The sequence below is a fragment of the Lithobates pipiens genome, unplaced genomic scaffold (assembly GCF_037356315.1).
Source record: "Lithobates pipiens isolate NorthernLeopardFrog02 unplaced genomic scaffold, aLitPip1_a1.2 Scaffold_18, whole genome shotgun sequence".
NCBI lineage: Eukaryota > Metazoa > Chordata > Amphibia > Anura > Ranidae > Lithobates > Lithobates pipiens.
Genome location: NW_027507758.1, coordinates 194859461 through 194874641, shown reverse-complemented (window position 1 = coordinate 194874641; position 15181 = coordinate 194859461). Strand labels below are relative to the sequence as shown.

General features: G+C 44.7%; 1 protein-coding gene across 2 annotated transcripts in view; it reads right to left on the bottom strand.

The window, feature by feature from the left end:
- TMEM178A (transmembrane protein 178A) overlaps positions 1-15181 on the bottom strand; it is a 266270-nt gene that overhangs the window by 125478 nt on the left and 125611 nt on the right. The window lies entirely within an intron of this gene.

Below are 15181 nucleotides of genomic sequence, written 5' to 3'. Positions count from 1 at the left end.
CACCAATGAGGTGGCACCAATGAAGTGGCACTGATGAGGTGGCATTTGATAGACACTGATATGTGGCACTGATAGGCGGCACTGATGGGTGGCACTGGTAGGCGGCATTGATGGGTGGCACTGATGGGCGACACAGATGGGCACTGATAGGTGGCACAAATTGGCACTGATAGCTGGCACGGATTGGCATGGATGGGCGGCACAGATGGGCATGGATAGACGGCACAGGTGGGCATGGGTAGGCGGCAGAGATGAGCATGGGTAGGCAGGACAGATGGGCATGGGTAGGCGGCACAGATGGGCATGGGTAGGCGGCACAGATGGGCATGGATGGGCACTGATTGGCGGCACAGATGGGAACTGATAGGCGGCATTGTATTATAATATACTGTACTAATGGATGCCAATCAGTGCCAAACAATAATGCATGCCAATCAGTGATGCCCATTGTGGGCACTGATTGGCATCCATTATGGGCACTGATTGGCATCCATTGTGGCACTGACAGGAATTCCTGGTGGTCTAGGGTGGCATACCTGGTGCTGAGCATCCCTGGTGGTCTGGTGGCGTCCCTGGTGGTCTGGTGGCGTCCTCGGGGGGGCTGCGCTGATAATCGATCAGCACAGACCCCCCGTTAGAGGAGCAGCTGATCGGCTCTCCTCTACTCATGTCTGACAGACGCGAGTGAGGAAAAGCCAATCACCGGCTCTTCCTATTTACACTGTGATCAGCCGTGATTGGACATGGCTGATCACGTGGTAAAGAGTCTCCGTAGGAGACTTTTTACCGAGATCGTAGTTGCCGGGTGTCAGACTGACACCCTGCAACAGCGATCGCCGCGATGCGTGCCCCCGGGGGCGCGCAGCGGCTCAAAATCCTGATCACGTTATATGACGTCCGATCAGGATTATGAAACCACTTTGCCACCGTCATTTTATTATAGGGCGGGCGGCAAGTGGTTAATAACATTTTATTTATTTTGTCATATACATTAATACAATATACATACTTGCCATTTTCTTTTTCTTTATCCCTTATATTTACCCATGTACATCCAAGTAAGAAAAAATAAATACATACATTTTTTAATCCCTTTTTTATCTCTGTTGAGTAACATTTCCAACCTTCCCAAATAGTAGTAAACTCATCTTGTTTATTTCTGATCATTTGTAACCATTTTTCGGCTTCCATTATTTTATCTACTTCCTTTTTCCATTCTAATACTGTAGGGCATTTGGTCTGCTTCCAATATCTAGGTATCAGTACCTTCGCCGTGTTCAGTAGATGTGGTGGGATGCTTCTTTTATATACTTGCTGATGGCATCCCGTGGAACATCAAGTGAACAATCGAGAATTCTATAGGCTTCAAGGTCAACCTCCTGACCCACGGGGCCACTGCCTCCCAAAAAATTTTAATCTTGAGGCACGTCCACCATATATGGAGATACGTGCCTTTCTGCATACATCCCCTCCAGGATCTTGTATCCGCTTTCGGGAACATCTGTATTAAACGTGCTGGGGTAAGATACCATCTAATTAAAAATGTATATGCCATCTCCTGAATTTGGGAGCTAATAGAAGAGCCATGTGTTACTTTTATCATCCTTTGTATTTGTGCAGTTGTAAACTTCTGCCCAATTTCTCTCTCCCATTCTCTTATATAATAAGGTGTTGCCATGTTCATCGTCTTGAATATCATATACATCCTAGATAGTACATGTTTATCCTCAGGATTATTTATACACCATGATTCAAACGTGGTAATCGAGTCCAGTGACCTCATCAAATTTTTCCTTTTATTAAAAAAATCTATTATTTGAAAAGTAGCCATTGGGATATCCCCCATGTCGATACTAATTATGTTATGGGCATCACAGCACCCTTTGGGGCAATTCTAGCACATGTAGCCCCTCCCTCTCTATTCCAACTCCCTAAATTCCTCCCATCCTCCCCTGGGCAAAACCAAGGGTATCCTATTGGTGTTAAAGGGGATATCATAGGGGCAAATTTGCCCTGGGGATTCAACTTACCGTATCCCATATTGATAATGTTGACTTAGTTAACGATGTCCACTCTGATAACCCTCTATTCGCAGTTGGTGTCCACGGGCCCCCTCTAACTTCCTACCTGCTATCATTCTTTCTAAATTCACCCATAGTCTATTTAACCACTTTCAGACCGGACCATTTTGCTGGTAAATGACCAGAGGTCTTTTTACAATTTGGCACTGCGCTGCTTTAACTGGTAATTGTGCGGTAATGCAATGTTGTACCCATACAAAATTTGCGTCCTTTTCTTCCCACAAATAGAGCTTTCTTTTGATGGTATTTAATTGCCTCTGCGATTTAAATTTTTGGCGATATAAACGTAAAAAGACCGCAAATTTTGAAAAAAAATGATATTTTCTACTTTTTGTTATTAGAAAAATCCAATAAACTCAATTTTAGTCATACATTTAGGCCAAAATGTATTCAGCCACATGTCTTTGGTAAAAAAAAGGTCAATAATTGTATATTTATTGGTTTGCGCAAAAGTTGTCACATCTACAAACTAAGGTACGTTTTCTGGAATTTACGCAGCTTTTAGTTTACGACTGCCTATCTCATTTCTTGAGGTGCTAAAATGGCAGGGCAGTACAAAACCCCCCCAAATGACCCCATTTTGGAAAGTAGACCCCCTAAGGAAATTGATAAGTGGCATGTTGAGCCCATTGAATATTTTATTTTTTTGCCTCAAGCGATTGAATAATGACAAAAAAAAAATTTTTTTTTTTTTTACACAAAGTTGTCACTAAATGATATATTGCTCACACATGCTATTGGCATATGTGAAATGACACCCCAAAATAAATTCTGCTGCTTCTCCTGAGTACGGGGATACCACATATGTGGGACTTTTTGGGAGCCTAGCCGCGTACGGGGCCCCGAAAACCAAGAACCGCCTTCAGGTTTTCTAAGGGCGTAAATATTTGACTTCACTCCTCACTACCTATTACAGTTTTGAAGGCCATAAAATGCCAAGATGGCACAAAACCCCCACAAATGACCCCATTTTAGAAAGTAGACACCCCAAGCTATTTGCTGAGAGGCATGTTGAGTCCATGGAATATTTTATATTTTGCCACAAGTTGCGGGAAAATTACAAACTTTTTTTTTTTTTTTTTTTTTCACAAAGTTGTCACTAAATGATATATTGCTCACGCATGCCATGGGCATATGTGAAATGACACCCCAAAATAAATTCTGCTGCTTCTCCTGAGTACGGGGATACCACATATGTGGGACTTTTTGGGAGCCTAGCCGCGTACGGGGCCCCGAAAACCAAGCACTGCCTTCAGGCTTTCTAAGGGCGTTACAGTTTTGAAGGCCATAAAATGCCAAGATGGCACAAACCCCCCCCCAAATGACCCCATTTTGGAAAGTAGACACCCCTAAATTTAGGGGTACACTAGTGAGACTAGGTAATAAATGGCGGGTGCCCTGAAACTATAAAAAAAAACTAACCAACCAGCGTCACCTGTAACAGTTATATGGTGATCACTGGTGAAAGGGTTAACTAGGGGGCAATCAGGGGGCTTTATGCGGTAGTATATGGGGGTCCCTGGCGCTATAAAAAGCTGCGGCGAACCTAAATACCTACCTGCCTAACTAGCGTCACCTGTGACACTAATACAGCGATCAGAAAAACGATCGCTTATTAGGCTGGGTTCACACTGGAGCGATGCAGGAACGCCACGAATCCGCGGCGGGTTCCCGCATCACATGCCTCCCGGCGGCAGTTCACACTGCCCTATGCGAACTGCTGGGAGTGTCAGTGAAATGTTAATGACACCCCCAGATCAGTTCGCATATCGCAGTGCGATCTGCAAACTCGGATCGCATGGTGTGAACACCCATGCGATCCGATTCTGCTGCGGACCAAAAAAAGGGTCCCGTGCGAGTTTGCGGCGGGTGCGACACGAATTCAGCCATACTATCTGTATGGCTGAACTCGAATCGCACAGAGATCGGATGTGATTTGCACTGCAGTGCGGTGCGAATCACATCCGTTCTCATAAACCGCTGCAATGTGAACCCAGCCTTAGTGACACTGGCGACGGGGGGTGATCACGGGGTTAAACCTTTATTGGGGGGGTTAGGGGGGTACCTTAGGACTAAAGTGGGCTAACCCTAACTGCCCTAACAGTTATTACAGTCACAAATGACACCCGCCGGGTGATCAGGGGGTTAAACCTTTATTAGGTAATAAATGGCGGGTGCCCTGAAACTATAAAAAAATAACTAACCAACCAGCATCACCTGTAACAGTTATATGGTGATCACTGGTGAAAGGGTTAACTAGGGGGCAATCAGGGGGCTTTATGCGGTAGTATATGGGGGTCCCTGGCGCTATAAAAAGCTGCGGCGAACCTAAATACCTACCTGCCTAACTAGCGTCACCTGTGACACTAATACAGCGATCAGAAAAACGATCGCTTATTAGGCTGGGTTCACACTGGAGCGATGCGGGAACGCCACGAATCCGCGGCGGGTTCCCGCATCGCATGCCTCCCAGGGGCAGTTCACACTGCCCTATGCGAACTGCTGGGAGTGTCAGTGAAATGTTAATGACACCCCCAGATCAGTTCGCATATCGCAGTGCGATCTGCAAACTCGGATCGCATGGTGTGAACACCCATGCGATCCGATTCTGCTGCGGGCCAAAAAAAGGGTCCCGTGCGAATTTGCGGCGGGTGCGATGCGAATTCAGCCATACTATCTGTATGGCTGAACTCGAATCGCACAGAGATCGGATGTGATTTGCAGTGCGGTGCGAATCACATTCGTTCTCATAAACCGCTGCAATATGAACCCAGCCTTAGTGACACTGGCGACGGGGGGTGATCACGGGGTTAAACCTTTATTGGGGGGGTTAGGGGGGTACATTAGAACTAAAGGGGGCTAACCCTAACTGCCCTAACAGTTATTACAGTCACAAATGACACCAATGCAAAAAAAAATAAAAAATGACATTGGTGTCACTGTGACTGGGGGGGTGATCGGGGGGGTGTGAGTGTGCCTGGCATGTTCTACTGTGTAGTGTCGTGTTGGTGCAACTCACCGATCCTCTCTCCTCGGTGTCGGAACGAAAAATACCGACACGGAGGAGAGATTACATCACTTCCTCTCCTGTGTTTACATTACAGGAGAGGAAGTGATGTCACGGAGGATTTTCATTAGTCGGGAGCGATCGCGAGGGGGTGGCCATGAATGAATGGCCGTCCCCTCATCCGGGATCGCTCCCGAACGAATACCGACCGCCTTTAAGTTAGGCATTATATGTATCCCCAAGTATACCAATGATTTTGGACTCCAGATAAAGGGGAAGTTTAGTTGTATATAGGATCTTATTTTACTAGGGACCTGGATTGGCATCATGAGTGATTTCCCAAGATTTATATCTCTATATTTATATTTATATACACAGTACAGACCAAAAGTTTGGACACACCTTCTCATTCAAAGAGTTTTCTTTATTTTCATGACTATGACAATTGTAGATTCGCACTGAAGGCATCAAAACTATGAATTGACACATGTGCAATTATATAAACAAAAAAGTGTGAAACAACTGAAAATATGTCTTATATTCTAGGTTCTTCAAAGTAGCAACCTTTTGCTTTGATTACTGCTCCGCACACTCTTGGCATTCTGTTGATGAGCTTCAAGAGGTAGTCACCTGAAATGGCTTTCCAACAGTCTTGAAGGAGTTCCCAGAGATGCTTAGCACTTGTTGGCCCTTTTGCCTTCAATCTGCGGTCCAGCTCACCTCAAACCATCTCGATTGGGTTCAGGTCCGGTGACTGTGGAGGCCAGGTCATCTGGCACAGCACCCCATCACTCTCCTTCTTGGTCAAATAGCCCTTACACAGCCTGGAGGTGTGTTTGGGGTCATTGTCCTGTTGAAAAATAAATGATGGTCCAACTAAACGCAAACCGTATGGAATAGCATGCCGCTGCAAAATGCTGTGGTAGCCATGCTGGTTCAGTATGCCTTCAATTTTGAATAAATCCCCAACAGTGTCACCAGCAAAGCACCCCCACACCATCACACCTCCTCCATGCTTCACGGTGGGAACCAGGCATGTAGAGTCCATCCGTTCACCTCTTCTGCGTCGCACAAAGACACAGTGGTTGGAACCAAAAATCTCAAACTTGGACTCATCAGACCAAAGCACAGATTTCCACTGGTCTAATGTCCATTCCTTGTGTTCTTTAGCCCAAACAACACTTCTGCTTGTTGCCTGTCCTCAGCAGTGGTTTCCTAGCAGCTATTTTACCATGAAGGCCTGATTCACACAGTCTCCTCTTAACAGTTGTTCTAGAGATGTGTCTGCTGCTAGAACTCTGTGTGGCATTGACCTGTTCTCTAATCTGAGCTGCTGTTAACTTGCAATTTCTGAGGCTGGTGACTTGGATGAACTTATCGTCACCAGGGGTGACACTTGGTCTTCCTTTCCTGGGGTGTTCCTCATGTGAGCCAGTTTCTTTGTAGCGCTTGATAGTTTTTGCCACTGCACTTGGACACTTTCAAAGTTTTCCCAATTGTTCGGACTAACTGACCTTCATTTCTTAAAGTAATGATGGCCACTCGTTTTTCTTTACTTAGCTGCTTTTTTCTTGCCATAATACAAATTCTAACAGTCTATTCAGTAGGACTATCAGCTGTGTACTGTATCCACCTCCTGCACAACACAACTGATGGTTCCAACCCCATTTATAAGGCTTGAAATGCCACTTATTAAACCTGACAGGGCACACCTGTGAAGTGAAAACCATTTCAGGTGACTACCTCTTGAAGCTCATCAACAGAATGCCAAGAGTGTGCGGAGCAGTAATCAAAGCAAAAGGTGGCTACTTTGAAGAACCTAGAATATAAGACATATTTTCAGTTGTTTCACACTTTTTTGTTAAGTATATAATTCCACATGCGTTAATTCATAGTTTTGATGCCTTCAGTGTGAATCTACAATTTTCAAAGTCATGAAAATAACGAAAACTCTTTGAATGAGAAGGTGTGTCCAAACTTTTGGTTTGTACTGTATATAGATAAAATACAGAGGGTGGTATTGTCGATGGACGCTGAGAAGGCGTTTGATCGAGTTAACTGGATCTTTATGGCCTAGGTTCTGAGGGAGGTGGGCCTAGAAGAACGTATGATGGGATGGGTGATGGCGTTATATACTAGCCCCAAAGCAAAGATCAAGGTGAATGGGGGGTTGTCAGAGTATGTTAACATAAAGAATGGGACCAGACAATGGTGTCCCCTTTTGACTATGTTGTTTGCTCTAGTTCTGGAACCCTTCTTATGTATGATTAGAAGGAATGGGGGTGTCACGGGGATTCGGATTGGGGCAGTGGAGCACAAGGTCTCCGCATACGCAGATGACCTTTTGTTCTATCTCTCCAATCCCAAGGACTCATTAAGAGAGTTGATGCAGGAGGTGGAGAGATTTGGTGATCTGTCCAACTTCAAAATCTTAACTCATATGGTTAACGGGGGGGAGGAAGGAGAAAAACCGTTGGGTATCCAGATCATTAGAAGAATGGTAGGACGGAAAAGGTGAAAACCACAACCTTTCCACCTGTGTTCGGTCCATAATAACAGAGGCTTCAACAGTAATCCATATGGACAAATATAAGTTCCTTTAAAATTGGATATAGGAGCATAGGTGTAATAGTTTAGTGGAACCCATGGGAAGGGAATTGAGTGAGGGGAGGGATAGTAGGATGACAGGGAGAAAAGGGGGGGGGGCAGCTTGGGAGAAGGGGGTACAGAATTAGAGAAGGGAGGAGAATGCAGTGTCCAGAGAGGGATGCAGGATGATAAGAGGGGAGAGGAGTAATTTCAGAGTGATAGTGGAGAAAAGGGTGCTGATGTAAGGGGGAGGATAATGATAACAGAAGGGCAGTGGCGTTACTAGGGGGTGGCTACTGGAGCTAGAGCGTTTTACATTAAACAGCAGGTGATTGGTTGCCGGTGTTCTATCGAGAAGTGCCCGATATCGAGATGTGCCTGGGACAAACGGCGCATTCGATACACATGTGCCATATGGAACCGCACAACAGCTGATTTTGCAATCGGCTGTTGTGACAGTGAGACGGCGCCTGTGCGCAATAACCGTCAGAAGACATTTTTGTGTCAGATTGTGCCTCGCGTTGCTGAGGCATGTTCATATCAGAGAGGGGTGGATTTGTACATGATGGGGGCAGATTTTTAAATGATGGCTAGTGCTGCAAAACAAATCTTTTTCTGCTTAAAAAATCCACCCCCATCATGTACAAATCTGTCCCTCACCGACATGAACACACCCCGGCAGCCCGAGGCACAATCTGACACTAAGATTTCTTCCATTGGCTATTGTGCGCAGGGGCCGTCTCGCTCTCACAACAGCTGATCATAAAATCAGCTGTTGTGCTGTTCTTTATGGTGCATGCTCTGTTCGGTCCGTGTACTTCTCGACAGCGGGCACTATCCGAGAGAACACTGGACGATCCTAGCAACCAATCACCAGCCTGTTAATGCGAACAGTTAACTTCAGTAGTTCCAGCCCCCATCCAGCCCTGTGATGCCAATCTCTGATGCTCTGCTCATTGTACACCTGTGTAAGGTAGGAGAGTGCCTACACAGTGTGTGTTTGTGGGGTGGGGGTGCAGGGGATGGGACAGAAGACAATACCGTGGAGGGTGTAGGGGACAGAGGACACTTTAGTAAGGTGGGGGTGCAGAGGACAGAATACACTATGGTGGGGTGTGCAGAGGACACTACAGTGGGGGGTGCAGTGCTGAGTACAGGTGAGGCTGCTTTGCTGGGCACTGGTGAGGCTGCATAGATGGGCACAGCTGGGCCCTGCAATCTTTATTTAGTGCACTCCTGAGCCTTGGGGCTCTCTGGGGACCCTGATGTAAGGGGTAGGCTCTCTGGGGACCCTGATGTAAGGAAGGGGCTTTCTGGGGACCCCGATGTGAGTAGGGAGGCTCTCTAGGGACCCTGATATAAGGGGAGGCTCTCTGGGGACCTTGATGTAATGAGGGGGGCTCTCTGGGGACCCTGATGTAAGTGGAAATCCGCACTTAGCTATATAACAATGTGTATGTGTATGTGTGTGTGTGTGTGTGTATGTATGTATGTATGTATGTATATATATGTGTATATATATATATATATATATATATATATATATATATATTGTAATGGACGCCGTGGCTGGGTCCTGGAAGGACACTATATTTCCCCTCTGTTTGGGTTGTGCTCTCTTTAAGGGAATAAAATTGATTAACCCACCTGTTAAGGCAGTGTCTTTAAAAAGCAAGACAGGAAGTTGTAGGGGTGTGGTGGAGGAGTGTGAGCAGCTTGATGCTGGCTGAAGAGTGGTTTGCCCTGTGGGAGACTGTAGTCCGTGTAAGGAACTGGGAAAGGCTGACAACCTTGAGAGTCAGGAAGACTAAGGAAGTCGGTGAGTCCAGGGGGCTGGAAAGAGTTGACAAATCTGTTGGGAGCAAGCAGAGGAACTGTTGACAATTGAGAGCCAGGTGGCTTGGTATGTTCATTTGTGTGCTGAATGAATTTAAACCCCTGCGTGGGATTACTGGATGAACTAAATATTTTGTTTTCTTATAATAAACGTGGGCTACCAGGCCCTTAACCATAAAACGCCTGCCTGATGTAGACTAAAACGCGCATCTACCAATTGAGCTTAATCGCCCCAATATTACAATATATATATATATATATATATATATATATATATATATATATATATATATATATATATATATATATATATATATATATATATATATATATATATATATATATAACAAAATAATACATACACACACACACATGTATATTATATACATGTGTATGCCCACCAAGCTTTTGACTTTCTTTATTTCGTTACTATAGGCTCTAGCCCCAGATCTTTTGTAGACCTAGCAATGCCCCTGCAGAAGGGCATTATTGCTGGAGACAGATGCTTTGAATTGTCAGAGGAGTACACAAGAATGGGCCAGGGTGATAGGAGTAGGAGCATAATTATACTAGAAAATGTGATGAAAGTAGAAGGGAAAGGTGGGGGAACACACTGACATAAGGAGGTGCAGGCTGACATAAGAGTAAATTAACAGGAAGAAAATGCTGTGATTGGCAGGTGAACATTTCTTATCTGTCAGTGAGCAACTCAGCACTGGGTTAATTTTCCCACAATGTGCAATGTGGTAGTGTGGTACCCCACCAGTGTATGTACCCAGAATTCTCAACCCAGACTGGTCTAGGGGCTCCAGGGAGCTTGTAACGTTAGGAGGAAACTGACTTTTCAGTTTCCTCATTATTTACTGAAGTCCACTTTGGGACCTGGAGCCCGGGCATTTATTAGAGATCGGGGTGGGATGAAATCCAGAGTCCTGGATCCAGGTTTTGGGACTCACCGGCACACTGATTGTTCAGAGGTGTGTGGGCCTGATAGCAGAGTCAGGACCATGATTCTGAGCTCCACCCTCCCAAGGAGTCCAGGCTTGCAAGGGACAACCCAGCGAGTGCAGGTGTGCACTGAAATAGCAAGAGAGTGTAGGCTTCACAGTGAAAGCCAGAGACTCAAGTCTGAGGGTCAAAGCAGTGAGGGGCTGCTATCTATATGGACAGTGTTGGCAAGGCAATAGTCTGTAGGAGACAGACGAGAGCCTGAAGTGGAAGGCATGAGCAGCACTGCTGTATGTATAAGCCAGGAGGCTAAATTTATCATTATTTTGCATGGACGGTGAAAACCCCTGCGAGGGAAAAACTTTGATTTGGTTTTTGAACTTTTCTTAATAAATGTGGGCCAACAAGCCCTGAAATTGAATTTCTGGTGTGGATTGGTCTCACTAGCGGGTGCTACACTTGAGTTAAAACAACCCCCAATATTACAGCAAGTAATGCCGCGTACACACGACTGGACTTTCCGGCAGACTAGGTCCGAAGGGATTAGTCCGTCGGACAATCCAATCGTGTGTGGACTAGTCCGATTGTTTTTTCAAACAATAAATGCGACGGACCTAGAAATAGAACATATTTCAAATCTATCCAATGGACTCAATGCTGACGGACTAAAATCGGGAAAACTGTTCGTCTGTGTGCTGGTCTGACAGACCAAATACAACGCAAGGGAAGCTTTGGCTACTGGCTCTTTAACTTCCTTGTTTAATCCCGTTTATGTCATCATGTTCAAAACTAACGGACTTTGGAACAGACTTAGTCCGTTCATGTGTGGCTAAGTCCGTTCGTTCAGAAAGTCCGTCGGACCTCTGCCGAAAGTCCGTCTGGAAGACCATCAGACCTAGTCTGCCTGAAAGTCTGGTGGTGTGTACGCGCCATAACAATTTTGCTAAGCTGCATGCCCTGCCTGTGTACCATCATGCCTTGACAAAGGTCCTGTCTGACCTTAAAAATGATGTTGGTGATTGTCATTATGTAATTTGAGCTGTACTTTATATTACAGCGTTTGCTTTTTTCCTTCCTATGTTGTACGTAGCGAGAGAGAGATTGGATAGAGTGAAAGGGATTTATATAGTAAAACAAAACTGGAGGGGCAGGATTAGGATTTGGGCATGAAGTTTGATACTTATATTGACATACAGAGATTTAAACATTTTCTGAGAAAGCTAAATGTAAAAAAAGCATTATGCAGAAAAATGTAATAATGTGGTTTGTAATATTGAGGATAAGGAAAAATTCAGCAAACCAAATATCATAGGGAACAACCCCTGAGCCAAGAAGCCATCAATCTACCATAAAATAATAAAGAAAAAATTATAAAAAAGATAAACTAGAACAAATGTGTTTATTCTAGAACAAAAGGTCAGTTCACCATGCATGTAAGCTGCAGTTTAGGTTGGATATAAAAAGCGTATATAAATATAGTAGTGTAGTTAAAATCCCAGTATTTGCTGAAATATTATACAGGGAAAATTCTACATAAAAAAAAAAAGTATGAATTTACACACAAAAAAACCCTTTCTAAAAGGAGATGTAAAAAACACACAACACTCTCAGCGCAGGAAACATGCATGATAAACTCACATTACAAAATGAAAAATCTTTTTCCTTTTTCTGAACCAGCGTCTCACCTTGTCCAACGTACTTTGTGTGTGGCTGAATCCTGGCTATGCAGCAGAAAACTGTTGCATTGAAGGAGTATTTAAACCAGGATGGGTCAATAATAATCAATTAATTAATTTGAGTAAGCTGAGACAAAGTGAAGACGCTAGGCGATGTGTGATACTGTTATGCTGATCAGCTGGATGTAAGGGGCATATGTAGAAGGCACTGACTCTGCATAGTGGGCGTGCTCTCTTGGCCATTGCGGTGACCGGCGTCGGCGTGCTGACGTCAGACGACGAAAGGGCCGCCAGCACAACAAAAGGGCAAACAAGTACTAGCAAGATGGTATAGTCGAACCGCGCATGCGCCACACATGGGAGGTCCCAATCGCCACATGCGATACAGCCCAGCTAGATGGAATGTAAAGGCTGGCTGAGTGGAGAATTGACACGAAGGGAAATTTTGGGCACATCCTAGCAGACGCTCGGTGTATTGCAGCCCTTATAAAAGGAACGCCCAAAGGATGTAATAACATCCTAGGGCTCCTGTGTGCCGGGGGGCCTCGGTGAGCCACAGACAGCAGCAACGAAACCCCCCAAACATAACCAATTAATTCTGATTTCAAGATTTTATACATTCTGGTACTCTCATGTTCATCCCTCACCTATACTACTACCCGTATAATCCCCTTTAGGGCATTTCTTTTCCAATTGCATGTGCAAGTGTAAACACTGCAGGGGAAGTGATGTAATTTCTCTTTGTGGAAGTCTTTTCATTTGAGAGAGAGGAGAGATAACATCTAACCGTGAGTTGCACCAACACTACACTGACATCAGTACACATAGTCACATATTTCACCACCCAATCGCCCCCCCCAGTTAACCGCAGTTTTTATGATCACTGTACTGGTGTCATCAGTGACACTAATCAGTGTTAGGGTACTTAGTGTAGGCCCAGATAGGTCTAGAGTTTGCAACTAATAAAGACCCTGACAGATAGCTTTGACGATGGAGTTGTGGTCCCTGCCAAGGTCAGGCGTACCGGGCCCCATTCTTCTGCTGTCGCTGAGGTGCAAGAACCGCAGGGCTCTCGTATGGAGCAGAGAGCCAATACTAGTGCTGCTCATCCTTCTGGTGAACTGGCAAGCACCAGTGGCCTAGTACATCCTGGTCGTACATCCAGCACTGCAGTATCACTTTGTGATGTGCCAAGTCCCATAAATGCAGTTCAAACTGGTGAAGTGGCTAGTACAAGTAGAGTCCCGCAGCCACTAAGAAGTCAAAGACAGGCCTGTCGAACCCATAGTGCCCTTACTGCTGCAATCCTAATTGGGAGCACACCACTTCTGCAGCACCCGTACTTCCCCCATTCACTGACCAACTCGGAATTCAGGTGGAAACACTTTATTTTACGTCACTTGATTTTTATTTGCTGTTTTTCATGGAAGATCTCTAAAGATCTATTGTGGACCAAGGTAATTTATATGCTGGTTAATTCATTGCGGCTAATCCCCAGCTGACCCTTGCCAGAGATTGGAAACCTATTACAGTTTCCGAATTTAAGACCCTCCTGGGCCTATCCCTCTTCGTGGGCATAACTAAATAGAGTGAGTTGTGGTCATATTGGTTCATAGACCCAATTCACCATATACCCATGTTCTCTGCCTCTATGATCAAAACAGGATACGAGCAGATCTTGCGGTTCATGCACTTCAATGATAATGAACTCTGTCATCCTCGGGGTGACCCTGGATTTGATCGGCTCTACAAAATTTGGCTCCTCGTAAACCACTTCAACCAACAGTTTGCAGCTTTGTTTACTCCCCATCAAGTTGTCTGTATTGATGAGTCTCTGATTAAGTTTTTTGTCCACTTGTCATTCAGACAGTATCTTCCCAGCAAGCGTGCCAGATATGGGGTCAAGATGTATAAGCTCTGTGACAGGGCCACAGGCTATACATATAGTTTTATGGTTTATAAGGGAAGAGATAGTTACATGGAGCCGGAGAGCTGCCCAGACTATATTGGGAGCACTGGTAAGATTGTGTGGGACTTGGTGTCATTCTTACTCGGAAAGGGGTACAACTTATATGTGGACAATTATTACACGAGTGTGCCAATTTTTAGTCACTTGTTTGATCACAAAATTGGCTCATGTGGCACCGTACGATCTAATCACTGGAGCTTACCCCAGCGGCTTGTAGATTCCTGTTTTAGGTTGGGTGAGAGAGCCTGCTTGAATTGTAATAATTTGTTCGCTGTGAAGTGGAGGGATAATAATAATGTTTTCGTTTTCCTTCACGCAGACACAACGGTCCAAATTCCTATGGCGACTGGTGTTGTGGAGAAACTCCTTTGTGTCCACAAATATAACCTTAATATGGGAGGGGTGGACCTCAACGACCAGCTGGAGGCACCATACCTAATTGCTTGTAAGGCCAATGTGTCTGTATACTTATTCAATTGGCTCAGCTGAATGCTTATGTGCTATACAAAGCTTCAGGACTAACTGGATCCTTCCTTAAATTCCAGGAATAGATCATCACAGCCCTTCTGTTTCTGGTGCTGTGGCTCAACTTCCCAATCCAAATGCAGTGAGCTGGCTGCATGAGAGGGATTTTCATGTCCTTTCTGGTACCCCTACCCAAAGAAACCCCCAAAGATAATGTTTTGTCTGTAGAAAGAGCGGATATAGACATGACACCCGCTTTTATTGTCCCTCCTGTCCTGACCAACCTGGTCTTTGCACTGGTGACTGTTTTGAAAAGCTATCACACACTAGTGGACTATTGGCACAGGGTACAGCATTGCACAGTCCTAGGCATATTAACAACACACAAAAATAAATAAAAAAAAGGCAAAAATAGTGGTTTTTATTTTTCTTCTCTCTATTGTTCTCTATCTTACGTTCTGTCTCTATTCTCTCTCTTTTGTTACTGTATTTTAAAACTGTAATTTTTTTTTTTACTATGTTTTATTGTACTTGCTTTGCAGGTATGGTAAGCCTTACTGTTATCGTTAACCATAATTTGCTTAGGAAGTACACCATTCAGCTGCAGCAC